Source organism: Camelus ferus, chromosome 5 (genome assembly GCF_009834535.1).
Source record: "Camelus ferus isolate YT-003-E chromosome 5, BCGSAC_Cfer_1.0, whole genome shotgun sequence".
NCBI classification, from domain to species: Eukaryota; Metazoa; Chordata; class Mammalia; order Artiodactyla; family Camelidae; genus Camelus; species Camelus ferus.
The window spans coordinates 24,631,450-24,648,698 of record NC_045700.1 but is presented as its reverse complement, the minus strand read 5'-3'; the positions used below and the strand labels follow the sequence as shown (position 1 = coordinate 24,648,698).

The window sequence follows — 17,249 nt, the reverse complement described above, 5'->3', positions numbered from 1 at the left end:
AGTTTTATTGTGGATCATTCCTGTTGCTAGCTCAATGAGCTGGTCTTCAATATTACTGAGCTAACGAGTGAAAAAACGAATTAAAAATATCTTTTCCAAAACTTTAGTTCAATGCTGAAACAATGCTAGAAAGTTATTTAATAATCTACATGTTTGTACAATTAGGTGAAAATGAATTTCATACATTAATTATTCTGACAGATCTCAACCTCCTATAAAGCCCCACCACCACCACCACCACCACACAAACACACACGTATTTTTGGGCATTCCCAAGGGATCTCTCTCACGTACTCCGTCCCTTATCCCTTCAACCTCTACCACGCTCAGCCATGTTCTGTCACTGATTTAAGATTCTTGTGGCTCTGACCATTTGGCTCCACCAGCTCTCTTGATGCAGAACAATTCCCAACTCGTAGTGATCTTTATCCCATGAGACACAGACAAGCCCCACCAATAGCCACAGTCCAAGTGCTAGGGGCCAAGTTCCCTGAGGAGATCTTGTAGCATGGTGGCCACTGCTTCTTCTCACCCTGGACCCCAAGCAGTATACTCCTTTCTCCTCTGAGGTCCATGGAGGTGGGGAGATGGGCCCTCTCCTATTGTGATATACTTCATGCTGACTCAATGTAGCTTGGGCAGCAAAGTTCTTTCTAGACATGTCCAGAACCAGATTTAAATATGAACCACCCCACAGGATCTTTCTTACTGTCCTCAATGTCAGTGGCTCATGGATCAAGCTCAAAATGCATAGAACTTTCTTCACCATTTTCACAAAAACTTCCATGAAGCTAATCTCCCAGTGGACCAGACACGCCTGAGCATGCAGGGGTAGACACACTGGAAAATGCGTGCCCCAGTATCTGCATGGTTCATGTCTCCACCCCCTTCAAGTTTGGCTCAGAAGTCCTCTTGTCAGGGAGGCCTTTCCTAAGTACCCATTAAAAAATACTAACCTCCACTGCCATCCCAGCGTACCCCTTCCCTGCCTTTTTCATTCTGTTGCACTAATTACTTCCAAATGTATTATAAAATGGATTTCTTATGTTATTATTGTCTTCCCCACGAAAATATAAGTTCCAAAAGGGTAAGGGTTTTCATCTCTTTGACTCACTGATGTGCTTAGAATGGGGCCCAGCACCCAGTTGGTCCTCAATAAATATTTAAAGAATGAATGACTGACTCTTAGACTCAAGCCACATGTGTGATGTGCTCCTCTCACATAAATTCCATTGGCCACATGTGCGTTAAACTTGACATCCAGTAAACATACTTTGGCTGAAAAGATAATTGTGAATAATGATGCAAAGAAGATATACCCCACATGAAGGACAAAGTAGTTGGATAAATACAATGATCCAGTATCTCCTTCTGGTTGTCCTTCACCTTTGAAATGAGGTACAGAAAATACAAATAGCTTTAGCCTGGCTTCTCTAGTCTTTGTAATGATTAGCCATTTTTAAACCCACATAGTTCTTATATCCAATAATATAATTTTTTAAAATCTCTTTCTCTTTCTGTTGCCCACTTAAAATTCCTTCAGAAATGAATTATAACTCCTGAAACTTTAATGTGATTCAAGACATGCAGTTAATGTCTTAAGGAGGTAGGACAGATTATGTATGTATGTTAACTGTGGGGGAAATTAGTGAGAATCTGCCCATTTATTATGTAGGAGTAACAAGTCAAAATGAAAAAGAAAATCTTGATTTGGGGTTTACAAATCTATGAGGCAACACTGACAGGCAGGTAAATAGCTACAAATTTTCAGGAAAGAAATTAGAATATACAAAATTCCTTTAAAATATCCATATATTTGAATGCATTTGTTATATTTTTAAGTATGTATATAGAAGAATGTTCATGGAAATATAATTTATAATGAATAAAAATAGCAAACAACCTAAATATTCAACCATAGGGGAATATTCAAATAAGTTACTGTATAGTAACTTATTATTCTGTATAGTAGAATATTATTTAGTCACTTAAAATTGTGATTTCGAAGACCATCAAAAGAAACTGTTCTCACAACACAACACTGAAAACTAAAAGCTGCATATATTGTAAGGCTTACTTTTCAAACAATAAATACATAATATAGTCACAGGAAAAAGTTGGGATGAAATTTCCAAGTATGTTAATGGTGATTGCTTCTGTTTCAGTACATTTAGGCGGCTGTAACAAAACACCATAGACTGGGTGGTTTAAAAATGGTGGAAATTTATTTTCCACAGTTCTGGAGGCTGGAAGTCTCAGATCAGGGTGCCAGGATGGGAGGCTGAGGGACTGCTTCCAAGTCACAAACTTCTCGTTGAATCCTCACAGGGCAGAAGGGCCTAGGGAGCTCTTTGGGGTCTCATTTATGAAAGCACCAATCCCATTCATGTGCCCTCCACCCTCACAACCTAATCACCTCCCAAAGGCCCACCTTCTAATTCCCCTCACATTGAGCCTTAAAATGTTAACAAATAAAATTGGGGGGAACACAAATATTCAGATCATAGCAACTTCTGAGTGTGGAATTAGAAGTGATTTTACCAGTAGCTCCTAACATATCAAAATATTGCATTGGCACTGGCCATCGTGTTGAAGATAGATAGGCAAAACATTCTGGTGACAAAAGATTTTGTGAGATACATTTAGATGATGATGCAAAATAAACTGAATGTAGTCATAGTAAGAGCTGGCATTTAATGAAGTCTGACTTGAACTGGGTACTGGGCTGAACACTTTAATCCCTCTGTGAAGCAGGTATCATTATATGTTAGAGATGAGGAAACTGCAGTTTTTAAAAGATGAAATAACTATTTCAGTATCACATGGCACATTAGGGGCAGTATGAGATTTGATTCAGAATTTTCTACCTCTTCTGCTTTTAAACACTATGCTCTTTTTAAAACAGTTGAATATGAACCACCATGAGTGAGCTTGCAATTTACTTTTGGTTGAGACAAAGGATTATTTTCAAATAGTTTAGAATTCCTGATGGTAATTACTACTCAGATGATTACCACCTTTTAATTCTTGGTCAGATTTTCACTACCTCTCTCCAGGATAAGGGTTTCAGTTTCTTATTGCTGATAAAATATATACTTTGGCTTTGACACAGACCAAAAATGGAGATATTTACAGTGTTAATCAATTGTAATTAAACCTTAATTATAATATAAAGCTTTCTTTCCCTAAGGGGAAAAAAATCCTTTCAGAAAAGATACTTTTTAAACTAAAACTAGCACAAAATATGAAGTCAGAAGACTAGAATTGATTTCCTGATAAAGGAAGACAGTTTTAGAACCATGGCAAAAACTGGCCTTCAAAAAACATGACAGTTTCATAGACGCTGCCTCTGAATGAAATGTTGGGGACTCTCTTGGCACTTGTCCCAGACATCCAGGTAGAAGAGGGTACACTGATTACTTTAACTAAAATAATCTGCTTTTGCACAAACCCACCTCAGGCCCAACCAAATGCGAAGCTTATCAAACTGCCAGGTGAACTAAGAGAGAAACTTAGCTGAGGAGAGAAAGTAAGCAATCTGCACAAGAACTACCTTATAACCTAAGGTATTCACAGTTTCATTTTACCTGGAAGAAAATTCTAAATTAAAAAAAAAAAAAAAGAGTTCCTAGAGAGGATGCTAAAACATGCAAAGTAGACAGAGGGAGAGCTGTACAAACTATATTTACTATGAAACAAAGCAAACGAAATTAAGAGTTTTAGCTCAATTTTTAGAAAAGAATAATTTCTAGAAAAAATTCACTTAAAAATGAGGTATAGAATTGTATACCTAAATTTTGAAGACAATGCTGCCACTTTAGATGGTAAACATTTTAATAATCCCACAGTTTAAAACTATCTTAAAAGGAAAAGACCAAAGAGTTATCAAAATGTTTATACCAGTCTGTTTTAAGGAATCCATATGTTTAGAACTTGGTGTGTTGAATGTATGTTGTTGTATTCCTCAGATACACTCTAAAAAAGAAAAAAAAAACTTCTCACGACTTTTAATCTACTATTTTGTTAACAGATAACATCCCCAAGTTAAAATATATATATATTCTTACAATAACGTCCCTTCCCCTGAGGCACCCCTTGGAAGGTAGCATCAGAAACGTAATCAGATAACTAGGGCTATTTCAGCTGACTGCCAAAATATCGCTCATGACTATTAAAGTATGCTGGAAAAACACCATTGCATCAATGGCAGAAAGGGCATGATTGTTCTTATTTCTGGAATTCTTCTGATGTGAGTCAATTCACTGGGTGGGATTTCACTGGAAAATGGCTTTAGGAACATGTTAAATGAAGGAAGAACAGAACCAAGCCTTCAAATACAGACATAATGGAAAACCATAGAGTCAGACTTCACCCAGCAGGCAACAACAGAGATCAAATTCAAAGCGAAATCTGTAGCTACGAAAACACTAATTATCTGCACAATTTTGATTTTTATTAATTTAACACTGTTTCCTCTTAACAGTTCAAATAAAAACAATTCATCCCCCATATACACAAATAAAATTATGTGATTATTGCCTTTCATTTCAGACCTAGCAACATCAGATTAAGGAAAGAGAAATAATATGAGGTTATTTGAAATATTGTTTTCGTATTTGCTCCAAAATCCAAAAGGTACATAGGAATTTGGATAACTTAGAGGTGCAGAAATAAAGCATAACAAAAAAGTACTTCCTGATATATTTTTAAAACTCCTGAGACTCATAGAACATTAAACCCAGACAGAAAACGCCACCATCGTGCAGGCCTTCTCTCCCTGTAACTCCCTCCAGCTGAGATGACGTGATCCAGTTTATGATTACAGAGTACCACCTATTAAGCAGCTCTTCTGTGGACCTTTTATTATTTCACATGTTTGTTTAGTCTTCCCAACTAAGTTGAGCTAAGGAGTTGCCTTTGATCTGTCTTATTATCCCCCCAAAGGGTATAGTATAGAGCCTTATCCACAGTGAGCACTCCGTATTTATTTGTTATTTCCAGATAAGTTCAAATAATTTTTTTTAATTAAGAAGATGAGCTCTCTATGCCTAGATAGACATATTCCCTGTTGAGGGTTAGGGCGAGGAAGGTATTTATCACATCTAGTAAGTATGCTAACAGTTAACATGGTACCATCTTGTTTAGTAGTTTTCAAACCTTTTTTTTTTTTCATAAAAGGAAATCTCGTTCAGATACCCAGTGAACAACATTGAAACTCTTCTGGTTGAAGTAAGTGGAGAGGATTGGGTGGAACAGCAGGTGGGGAGAGGTGGAGGCACAGAGGAACTGCAATGCAACCAGTTGGCCCCTAACTCACCATTCGACAAAGGCCACTGAGAACTTCTCATCACTCTAGAGCACTGCTTGAAAGCCACTCGTTTAGTCTGTTGTGTAATTTATTTTAATGAAAAGGAAATTTCTGCTTCCCCCTCTTGCAATTCAGCCACTGAAATTAAATCCTGTGTTTTCAAAGTCTATTATAAATATATGTTGAATAAATGAATTGATCAACTGAATGAATACTTATCACTAAACTGAGTAAAATTCTTACTATAATTACCATATTTTCTCTAGTTGACTTGAATGGGATATGAGAGACAGTCTAAATATAACTGGAATTAGAGAAACGAACAAGTGAAAAGTATTAACTAAGACTGAATGCCAACATCTGAAATATTTCTAAGTTATTTTACAAAATAAAAATTTGAACACACAGCATTCTTTCCTATCTATGGTAATGAAATGGATTCCAGGACACATGTATGTTTCTGCTGCCCTGAATTCATGCCTCCCTCTTTTGGTAACAGCAGCTCAGTTTTTTTTTTCCTCCTTTTGGGAGCTTCCCCTTCCCTATGCACCAAGTCTGGCAACCTGCCCTTCAAAATGTTCCACTCACTCCGTACCCACCCACCTCATGCCCAGCCATGGTGCAGGTGCATTACCCAAGCTAGACCCTCTGACCCTGAGGTATGCAGCTTTCCTGGGATGTAGGAGCAGCTGGAGCCTCTGTGCCTACCCTGCGGACAGTGAGCAGACTCTCCACCAGGTGCTGCTACTTGAATCCCTGCAGCCATGCTGGCCCAGAGCTTTTTGAGCCCTGATTCTTCAGCCGCTTCTTTTCTTCTGCAGACTACATCATATCTTTCCAATAACATCCTTACTTTATTTACTTATGTATTTAGTTTTCTTTATTTCTTTTTAAATTAACCAAAGTCCATTTCAGAAACCCCAAAACATTTAGGAATACAGGGGCCCCAAGCACTGATAACAGGGAGAAATTCACTGGAAGAAGCTTAGATCAAACAAGTCATGTTCACAGGCCACATTGAGATAGATAACAAAGTCTCAGCTTGGCTTATGAGGATTCATCTCAATATTATTAAGTTTTTTTTTAAATAACGCTTATAGTATCCTACAACCCAGTCATGTGCAAACTAAAGACCATCGAACTGAGAACAGGAGAACAACTCACTATGTAGTTTATGGAACATTGATAAAATTTTTTTATATCTCCATTCTTTATCTATGAAAAGATTAAGTTAAAGTAGATCTATAATGTGTCCTCTAATTGTGACGTCCTATGAATTTTTAAGTTTACAGATATAAAGTAACAGATACCAACTATTGATTTTTTTTTTTTTTTTTAGTCTGAAGTAGGTGCTCTGAAAAAGTCCCTGCTGTCTTACTTGAAGGCAGTATTTAAATTTAACACCAGACTCACCCAGGATCAGCTTATGCTGTGGTGTGACTTTCCTCTGGAGCTTTGTAGAATCTCTTTTTGTGATGGAAATCAGTGCCACTTTCTCTGTACTCACATTTTCCCTTTCCGTTCTCTTTCTATGGTTGGAAAAAAAATGAGTTATAATTAGAATCAAGAAAATATTGTAAGGATAAATACAATGTATCTTGTTTTATAAAAGGTCATTCTTTCAAGCTATCAAAGCCCTATACAACAAATATCTAATTGACGGTCACAGCCTCCTCTGTAGGGATAAAACACTATGCCTGGTTTACAGATGAAGAAACCAAAGAGGGATTCAACAGAATTTCAGTTGGCCATCTCAAATCTGGAACTAGAAATTCAGAGCACATCCATTTTAGAACATTGTGTGTTGGAGTGCCAAATTAGCTCAGTTTGTTGTAGATGATTTTAATGTTGACCTAGAAATATGTGTAATACATTTATAATGAAAACAAAGTGAAAGACATTCAAATAGCTAACAGTCAATCCTAAAACAAATAGCTATTACAGTGGTTTTCAGAATAAGTTCTTTGGTGACTAGTTGATGACTTCTGTGAAACTCCCATGTAAGTGTGGCAAGTCTAATTTACTGTACAATTACAGAAAACTAGATTGGAGTCTTCACTGAAGACCAAGTTATACATATTAATAGTAAACTGATACTGATAAGTGATGATCGTAACAAAAACTGCATGTCACTCATGAAGCCAGAAACATACTGCCCACCTCCACCACTTTTCTCCAAAAGCATGTCCTTAGATAGACTAGCCCAGGATGAGAAAGGAAGCTTACATTCCTCACCCATCAGATAATGCTTGTTTAGCATTCTATCATCCACTCTTCCATTTATTAAAAAAAAAAATTACTCTGTGTGCCAGTCACTGTGCTATACACTCCATCAAATTATTCATCCATGAATCTCTAGAAATCTTTCTTTCAACTTCGAGATCTGCAGGAGCCCAGGAGAATGGCAGTCAGTAAAGGAATTGGATGCCTTTTCCTGACTTGTTTAACAGTATGCCTTCATGTATTTCTCCTTAAATTATTTGGTGGAATGATTTAATTTCCTTAGGGGGATAGTCATCAGTGACTGTTGACAGACTCCTACGGAAAGTTCCTGTGTCATATAGGAGCGAAAAGGCCAAGGAACTTGGTAAAGTCCCAGTTTAAGATTTTTCCAACTGCCATTAGACTTCCAAGATATAACTTATGAGACAAGGTACATGTGGCCTCCCATCAACAGGGAGACACTTTTCCCAGCCTTGAACACAAGAGATAAATATCAGCTACAACTTCAGGTGTGTAGAGGGAAGGAAAAGGAACATTTTTCAGCACCTGCCCTTCATCGGGCACTAAACTAGACTCTTCCAATCTCATTATCTTACTTAATCTTCAGCTATCCCCTGTTCAGTTAGACTTTTCCTAGCTGGCCTACCGGAACTATTGAAAGCCCTCAGGCCTTAGAAATTCATCATATCATGCCATTACTGGATCACAGAGAATTTTACAAATATTTTTTATTATCATGCTTGTCAAAAATGTGTAGCAGTCAGGTATATCTGCAAATTAAATAAACATATTTAATATGCTAATACTTATCAGGCCAGTTTGTATGAGATAAAAATGAGGAGCTGAGAAGGAGAAGTTTGAAGACAGGCTCCTCTAAAGGTATCACACACCCTGATTTCAAACTATACTACAAAGCTGCAGTAATCAAAATATTATGGTACTGGCACAAAAAGAGATACATAGATCAATGGAAGAGAATAGAGAGCCACAAATAAACTCATATACTGTCAATTAACTTATGACAAAGAGACAAGAATATACAATGTGGAAAGACAGTCTTTTAAATAAATAGTGTTAGGAAAACAGAACAGCTTACATGCAAAAGAATCAAACTAGACCACTATCTTACACCATATACAAAAATTAACTCAAAATAGATTGAAGACTTGATTTCAAGAACTGAATCCATAAAATTCCTAGAAGAAAACATAGGTAGTAAACTCCCTGACATAGATCTTGGTGATGTGTTTTTTGGATTTGACTCCAAAAGAAAAGTCAACTACAGCAAAAAATAAACAAATGGAACTCTGCACAGCTAAGACAACCATCAATAAAACGAAAAGGCAACCTACTGAATGGGAGAAAATATTTCCAAATCATATACTCAATAAGGGATTAATATCCAAAATGTATGAAGAACTCATACAACTCAATAGCAAGCAAGTAAGCAAACAAACAAAAAACCCAACCCAATTAAAAAAAAAAATAGGCAGAGCATCTGATTAGACATTTTTCCAAGGAAGACATAAAGATGGCCAACAGACACATGAAAAGGTGCTCAATATTACTAATCAGGAAAATGCAAATCAAAACCATAAAGAGATATCCCCTCACATATGTTAGAATGGCTGTTATCAAAAAGATAAGAAATAGCAAGTGTTGACAAGGTTGCAGAGAAAATGAACCCTTGTGTACTGTTGATGGAATGTAAATTGGTGAAGCCATAATGGAAAACAGTATGGAAGTTCCTCAAAAAATGAAAAATAGACTTACCATACGATCCAGAAATTCCACTTCTGTGAATTTATTTATCCAAAGAAAACAAAAACACTCATTTGAAAAAGATATATTCACTCACTGCAGCATTATTTACAATAGCCAAGATATGGAAACAACCTAAGTGTTCATCAAAGGATGAATGGATAAAGCAATTATGGTATATGCATACAATAGAATATTAGTCAGTAGTAAAAAAAAAAAAAAAAAGAATGAACTCTCGTCATTTTGACAACATGAGTGGACCTTTAGGGCATTATCCTAAGTGAAATAAATCAGACAAAGACAAATACCATATGATTTCACTTATATGTAGAATCTATAAAATAAAAAAAACAAACAAACAAAACAAAACCAGACTCAGACACAGAGAACAGACTCGTAGTTGCCAGAGGGGAGAGTAGCTAGTGATGGGACAAAATAGGTGAAAGGGATCAAGAAGTACAATCTTCCAGTTATAAAATAAGTAGCTCATTGGATTGCAACATATAGCTTGGAGAATATGGTCAATAACATTGTATGGTGACAGATGGTAACAAGACCTATTTTTGTGATCATTTCATAATGTATATAAATGTCAAATCACTATGTTGTACACCTGAAATTAATATAATATTGAATGTCACTTATGCTTTAAAAATATTGCTCTGGAGGCCTCAGATGCTTCTTAAATATTATTTACACACATGAACACAAATAAATATATTTGTATATCAAGTCTCTGAAAAAAAAGTTTAGCTACAGTATTTTAAAAAACAAAGACAGATGTATTTAGACATTTTTTTCAAAGCTAGATTATAAAATATATATACTTTTTTTAGCTTTGAAAACTCAAAACTAATGTCTTATCTTACTCTGCCTGAAACTTGCCAAATCGCATAAAGAAATGGCTATCCTTAAATATGCCCTCAATAAAACCGCCAGTTATCTTTTTTTAATTAACAGATAATGAGCTATTTTGTCTATTTATAAGGATGCATAAATTTTAAGTTGTCATTTGTTTTAAACAGATTAAACAACATATTCATATTTCAAAGATTATGAAGCTTTTCCTTGTGACTGTCTTTTTATCTTCAAAAGAAAACAATGCTAATAGTTTCCTTTTTCCTATATTCAACGACTATTTACTACCCCTTCTTGATGTGGGCTTTCAAAATACAAAGAAAGTTTGGCAAGTTTTCAATGTCCTTTTTTAAAGTCTGTTCTTAAGCGCTTGTATAAAAGCATAAAGAGCACTTCTTTGGAGAACTTGATAATGTCCCACATTCAGTATTTGTATATTGAGTACTGTCAGTTATATTTAGTTTATTCATTCATTGGAAACTGTTCCGTTAATCTGCATGCAGCTGATTTCAGGGAAGCAACGTGATCAGAAGAAGTCAAAGTTAACATAACAATTCCCCTTCTACAAAAAACAGCCCAAGACTTTATGGGTCCAAATTTCAAAGCAAGTTACTGTATTTGCAAGTTTTAAGTCACACTTGGCAGTTTCTCCAAACACAGTGGTCAGGAACTGAAAAAAATAAACATGTGTTTCCAGTATTTTCTTTTCACATGCCACACAAAAAGTAATGTTACAACTATGTTTTCACTCCCTTTAAAAAGTTCTTCTTAAGGAAGAAAGCTTTGCTGATTTGTGTTATTCTAAGGTAGATTTTACAAAATAACAAGGGGCAAGATAAATGTTACTTTCACTGTATAAATGGAAGTTTAACTTCCCCCAAAGGATTTCTTGAAAAACCTGATCTATCATTATGCAGTGATATTTTGTACTTTAAATCTCATACTTAACTTCTGAACACTTAGCACTTTCCATCTTTCAGGTGCCTTAAACAAAAGAGAAAATAAAAGAATCAAACTATATACAATTCTTAGGCAGCAAGTCTACGGCTGTTCCCATTTTGCCGAAAGAATAACTGAGGTAAGGTACATTTGTCACTTTTCTGAGGCTTAACAAAGTCTTAATAGCTGCAGAAGGATGAAAATTCACAGGTGTGTTTCTTATTCAAGACAGAGGAAACAATCAATCATAAAGTGGGGTTTCAGCAGGCCACAGAGGCCCCCAGTCCCAGAAATATCTCTGCTGCTGGTAGGCCAGGTGGCCTAAGCATACACTCCAACCTTTCCACCCCATCTGAAAGTGTTGCCTTGGAAATTCTGACCTATTAAAATGTAAATATCATAGTTTGTAGGAATAACAATCCATCAACTCATTAGGAGGAATTTATTTCCTAACAAAGATCTGGGATGACAGCGAATAGGACCCAGGGTAGAAAGTGATTTGGGTGGAGAATTAAGAATAAAGAGGATTCAGTGTGGAATCCTTCTTAGGGAGACTGGATTCTAGTAGAGACCATGAGTTGCCGTGGGTAGAGGTATGACCCTACCACCTGGAAGAGGAGGGACAAGATGAAATCTTGATAAAATGCAACAGACTTCTCTGAGCAAGATGGGTGGTAACAAGAATGTTTCCAGGGAAAAGACAATTGCAAAGGGTTATTAAACACAAGGGAGGAAAAAATGTTCCAGCAACTGCATTCCTTGCTATTTACCCAAATGAGTGGAAAATTTACATCCACACAAAAACCTGCACAAGGATGTTTATAGCATCTTTAATCATAAATGTCAAATTTGAAAGCAACCAAGATGCCTTTCAGTAGGTTAATAGATAGTAAACTGTGGTATATCCAGATAATAGATTACTATTCAATGCCAAAAAGAAATAAGCTACTAATTCATGAAAGACATAGAGGAACCTTAAATGCGTATGACTAAGTGAAATAAGTCAACATGAAAAGGCTACATACTGCATGTGATTCCAAGTACACGGCATTCTGGAAAAGGCAAACCTATACGCAAATGGTAAAAAGGTTAGTGGTTGCCAGTGGTCAAGGGAGAAAGAAGGGTGAATAGGCAGAGCTCAGAGGATTTTTAGAGAAGTCAGACTACACTGAATGATACTATCATGGTAGATATGTCATTAAACATATGTCCAAACCCAAGGAATGTGCAACACCAAGAGTGAACCGTAATGTAAACCATGGACGTGGGATGATAATGATGTGTCAATGTAGGTTCATTTGTTGTAACAAATGTTTCACTCTGGTGTGGGCTGTTGATAGTGGAGAAAGCTGAGTGTGTGGGGACAAGGAGTATATGGGAACTCTTTGTACTTTCCACTCAACTTTGCTGTAAACCTAAAACTGCCCTAAAAAATAAATTCTATTTTTTAAAAAAGCAATTGTTTAACAACTTTGTCTAGGATGGTCTTTCTTAATCTTTATTTTGTTTTTGTTTTTGAGTTTAATCTCTGTTATTGTCACTTTTGTTAAATTATGAACTCCTTTGAGATTCCAATGACAGCCGTACTTTATTCTCTCCCCATAAAAAAATAACAGCACTTCTACACATTATCACAAACAATGTATACAATTTCAGGTGTTCACGAATTCCCTGAAATCCATCCATAAAACTAATACAAACTAATGTTATCACATGCTCATAAGTACCAGACACTTGGTTAAGCATTGTCCTACACTCTATCACATTTCATCCTGGCAACAACCTTAGGAGGTAGATACTTTCATTCCTCTTCGCTTATGAGGAAACATAAGTGCAGAAAGATTTGTTTGTTTGTTTGTTTTAACAGCTGCTGAGTGTTCAAGCTGAGTCTCCAAACCTCACCTGATCCCAAGGAGCATTTTCCTAACCATTCCCTACAAAAGAGTCTGGCTCTGGCGGATGATGGGTCCCAACTGGGCACCCCTCATCTAACAATGGGTCTGTTTGCTCACTCCTAAGCTCCTATTCCTCTGTCAATAAAATATTTTTCTAGGACCAGTATGTGGAGATTATACAGAGCTGGACCTACATTAGAATAGAACGTAATCATTTGCTGCTGATCCAGTTTCCACAAATGACCCCAATCCACCCCCCCCCCAATTCCACTACCTATCAGGCCATAGGTGATGGGTGACAGCAGGGTTTCTCTGTGTTTACCTGAGAGCAGAGAACTTGGATGCCTGCCACAGAAATAAAAAAGGCTGGGTCAGCTCAAGGTGAGTCTCGGTGTCTGATAAAGCGTATTTCATAATTAGTGCTAACACACAAACCACATATACCCGTAAACTCTGAATAAATTGAGTTAAACATGAGTAAATGAAACAAAAGACAGAAATAAAGTCCAAATCCCTTCATATGGTACAGATGGAGCCCTCATAACCCCTTTCGGCCCCTTTTCTGGCTCTAAAGTATGGGGCCTTCCTCTCAGGCCAAATCAACAGAGCTCTTCCAGAAAGACATCAAGTTCAAGGCGTGTAGAACAGAATGCGTCATCTCCCTTTCTGAGTAGCTTTCTAATCCTAATTTTAAAATCTTAATGAATGAAATCACTGCCCATCCAGAAACATGAATATCATTCTGAGAGCTTTCCCCTCTCCCTCCCATTATTTAAATTTTCATATGTCCTAGTGATTAAACCACTGAAATATTATTTTAAGTCTCCCAGTATTTGTCAGGAATGTTACAACAGCCTCCTAACTGGCATTTCTACCACCAGCCTTAACCCCATCTCCAAGCGTCTTCTCAATACTGTCAAATGAGTTATTCAGTCAAAAGCATTAATCCATTATTCCCTTACTCAAAATTCTCAATGTTCCCTCATTTCTTCCAAATTGTTTCCAGACTCTTCAGCATGTTATAACAGGTCCTAATTCCCACAAATCTCCACTCTATGCTCCACCCACACCAAGCATGGGAACCATTTTTTTTTCTCAGTGCATTTTCACAGAGAATTTACCTACCCATAACACACACTGCCCCCAAATCCTAACCTCTCTCCTCCTCCCAGCCAGGGCACCTCATCAACTCCATCACAATGTATAACTCCATGTTCTTCAAGATTCAAGAATTGCCTACAATTGGAAGGCTTTTTTGAAAGCCCAGCCTAGAAGAGGCGTCTCCACTGTTGGATGAACTAACAGACCCACCACGTGCCACTGGCACCAGCTGGAGGGGCACCGAAAACTGAGAATAAAAACTAATTTGAAATCATTTTTAAAGCAATAAAATACTTATACCAAGTAAAATCAAAACTTTTCCGGTCTTGACTGCACTGGTTTCATAGTTTAACATGATTTTTATGTTTAATTACAAAGGAGTACAACACAATTTTTCAGTGGCACACCCTGTGTATCCCTCCTTAGTGCTCCCATATGTAAGAGACCCTCTATAATTGTTGCTTTTCTTGAACGACTGGAATGTGAGTTTCTCCTGAACAGGAACTGTGGCTTTCCTTGTTTATACCCAGTGGTCATTAAGATGCCTGCCAAATACTAGGAGTTCAATAAATGCTTATGTAGAGAAGGAAAAAGGAAGGAGTAAGGGAAGATGGAAGAGAAGAAGGGAGAGAAAGAACAAAGAGGGAGGAAAGAAGGAAGTTCCTTCTAGCCCTAATATCCTCTGCTTCTAATTTTGAAACTGAATTCTCAATGCCCCTTCTACAAAGATAGCTTTGATAGCAACATACAGAAAGACAGCTTTGAACAAGGGCAACACTGAAGGAGGTGAAAATCATTCCTTGTCAAGCCCACACTACTCTAAGGTTGAGCTGATTGTTCCCTGGCTCTAATCTAAAAAGGCTTTTAATGTAAATCCACTCTCAACCTTGGGCTCCCACAGGATACGTAACTAGTCTCTGTCCACCATCTTCCCCAACCTGCCTGGTTCCTAGTACACACCTCAAGGTGCTCTCTGGGCTACCAGGGTCTCAGGTACAAACTAGAGGATTCCAGAGCTAGGCAGCTCTACATATCAACTTTCAGAAGACTCTTAACCTGAGACAATCCAGTAGATGGCCCAAAGTGTGGTTTCTGCTCACACCAAACCATGGGTAGTGGCCCAACCCCTTCTACCTTATTTGTATGACAAAAGCCTACAAATCCAATAGGTCACAGGGCCCTTTTTTTCTTCATTAAAAAAATAATAAAAGGCTAAACTGAGATAGACACTTTATGAGAGCCAAAGTACTTGAAAACTTATAATGAATTCTTATGACAGGAATTACATTATGCACAATATAAACATCTGTATTTAAGGAAGATAATGGTTTAGCTCCAGGAAATAACAGCTAAGCAATGATGAGTTAAGCAAATGTTTTACAGTTAATGGAAATAAAAATTACATATTATTACAGTTAAAAGATGCTGAGAGAATGGGACAGGAGGTAACATACCAATCGACTCTAAAGCAAGAGAGAATTAAAGGTTCTATAAAACAGACCCTCCCTTAAAGAGGGAAACTGCAAAAAGATCAAACTTCTTGAAGTTCAAAGATGCTAAAGTCTACTGTTTAAAACCCATTACATATGTAGTTACTGGCATAGCCCATCTCTTACCTTCCTCAGAGTCGATTTGCCTCTTAAAATGAGATATTTAAAGGCAGACTGTTGGCTTGGTGTCTTGGATGGCAGATCACAGGGTTCCAAAGCCCTTAAGACTCTGTAGCACTAGTTCTTACTAAGTCGTAATTAACTTCATTGGGAGTTACATGATAGCAACTTAGAGCAGAATTTGGCCGAACATTTTTAGTATTCTTGCACTTGGTAATTACTACTTCAGTGGGAATCTCAAGTAAGAAACAGGGCAGAATTTGGCCCACAAAGAGAAGCACATCAAGTAACTAGCCCAATTTATAATGCCAGTAACAGAGTGTATTAAAATCTCCCATGAAGCATCCCCATTAGCTCGTGATTTCATCATAAACGTAAATTCAACCAAAATGACTACTCAGATCCTTTACCAAGTCTCCATGAAGGGCAGTGTGTATGGGAGAATATGGCTAGGGGATGGCTCTGTATACCCAATAACCATCCTAGAAGGGCAATTATGTAAAAACTAAGTAAAAGCTAGATGCTGCTTGGCAGTTTAACCACATAATAAATTCTTGTTGATGCAAGAAATAGGAGCCATTACAGCACTAGTCTGGGCATTAAATATCTGAAGAATAAGATTTAAACCTAAGATTTGGACTTGTGTTTCAAAATGAAAACCTAATACTAGACTCAGAATGATAGTTATATATTAGAAACCTTTAAATTACACAATATGCAATTTTTCACTACCATTAATAGTGGAACGTAACATTTCCTGAAACTCAATCATGATTCTTTCTTCAAAAGTGTTTATATAGTGCATGTCCTAATTTTTATCATAAAAATGGAGACTTTTTTTTTGGCTTGCTTGTTTTAAATTACAGTATTTATTTGGAAACTAATTTTAGGGAATTATCAATTTGACATTTGAGTTTAAAGGACAATCAAGAATCACAGACTGATGCAGAATATAGAAAGACAATATTTTTAAAATAAATTATGTCTTCACCACCTATGTTTCTCCCAGTGATTCACCTGAGGCACTAAAGAAGATAACTAATTCATTTCCTGAGGACAAACTCACAATCCCTTGATGCGTGTCTTGGCCAGACTTTCAACAGGAGGTCATTAACATCACTTCCCCAACAGCCTAAACTGAATCTTCTTTGTCACGAAGGCTTCATTCTCCACCACCACCATTCTACCCCGCGGCAGCCCCCCAGCTTTTTAATGACAACAGCATTGAGAAACAAAAGAAAAATCATACCAGTATGTCCTACCAAGTAAAGCAGACTGCTCTCCCATTGGCCAGCCCACCCATCAATGCGCCATGTTTGTTAACATTCTGAAAGACATTTGTGCGGAGAACAAATTGACGGAGCCCATGTTTATATCAGAAATTTCAGAAATGGCAAGAGATTTATTCATGGATCTTAACACCCATTCAGACTGTCATAAAACACAAAGGACCAGATTCAATAAAAAACTCTCTCCAACTTCCACAACACTAAAGTCTGTGCGAGCCTTCAAAACAAAATCAATTTTTCCAGTTTTGCAGAGAGCTGTACAGAC

At 37.0% G+C, this 17,249-nt stretch overlaps 1 long non-coding RNA gene across 1 annotated transcript in view; it reads right to left on the bottom strand.

Annotated features, from left to right (window-relative positions):
* LOC106730492 overlaps positions 1 to 17,249 on the bottom strand; it is a 654,858-nt gene that overhangs the window by 556,394 nt on the left and 81,215 nt on the right. The window contains exon 15 of the long non-coding RNA XR_004319837.1: positions 6,722 to 6,837. This is a non-coding gene — a long non-coding RNA (uncharacterized LOC106730492). The remainder of the gene's footprint in view (positions 1 to 6,721; positions 6,838 to 17,249) is intronic.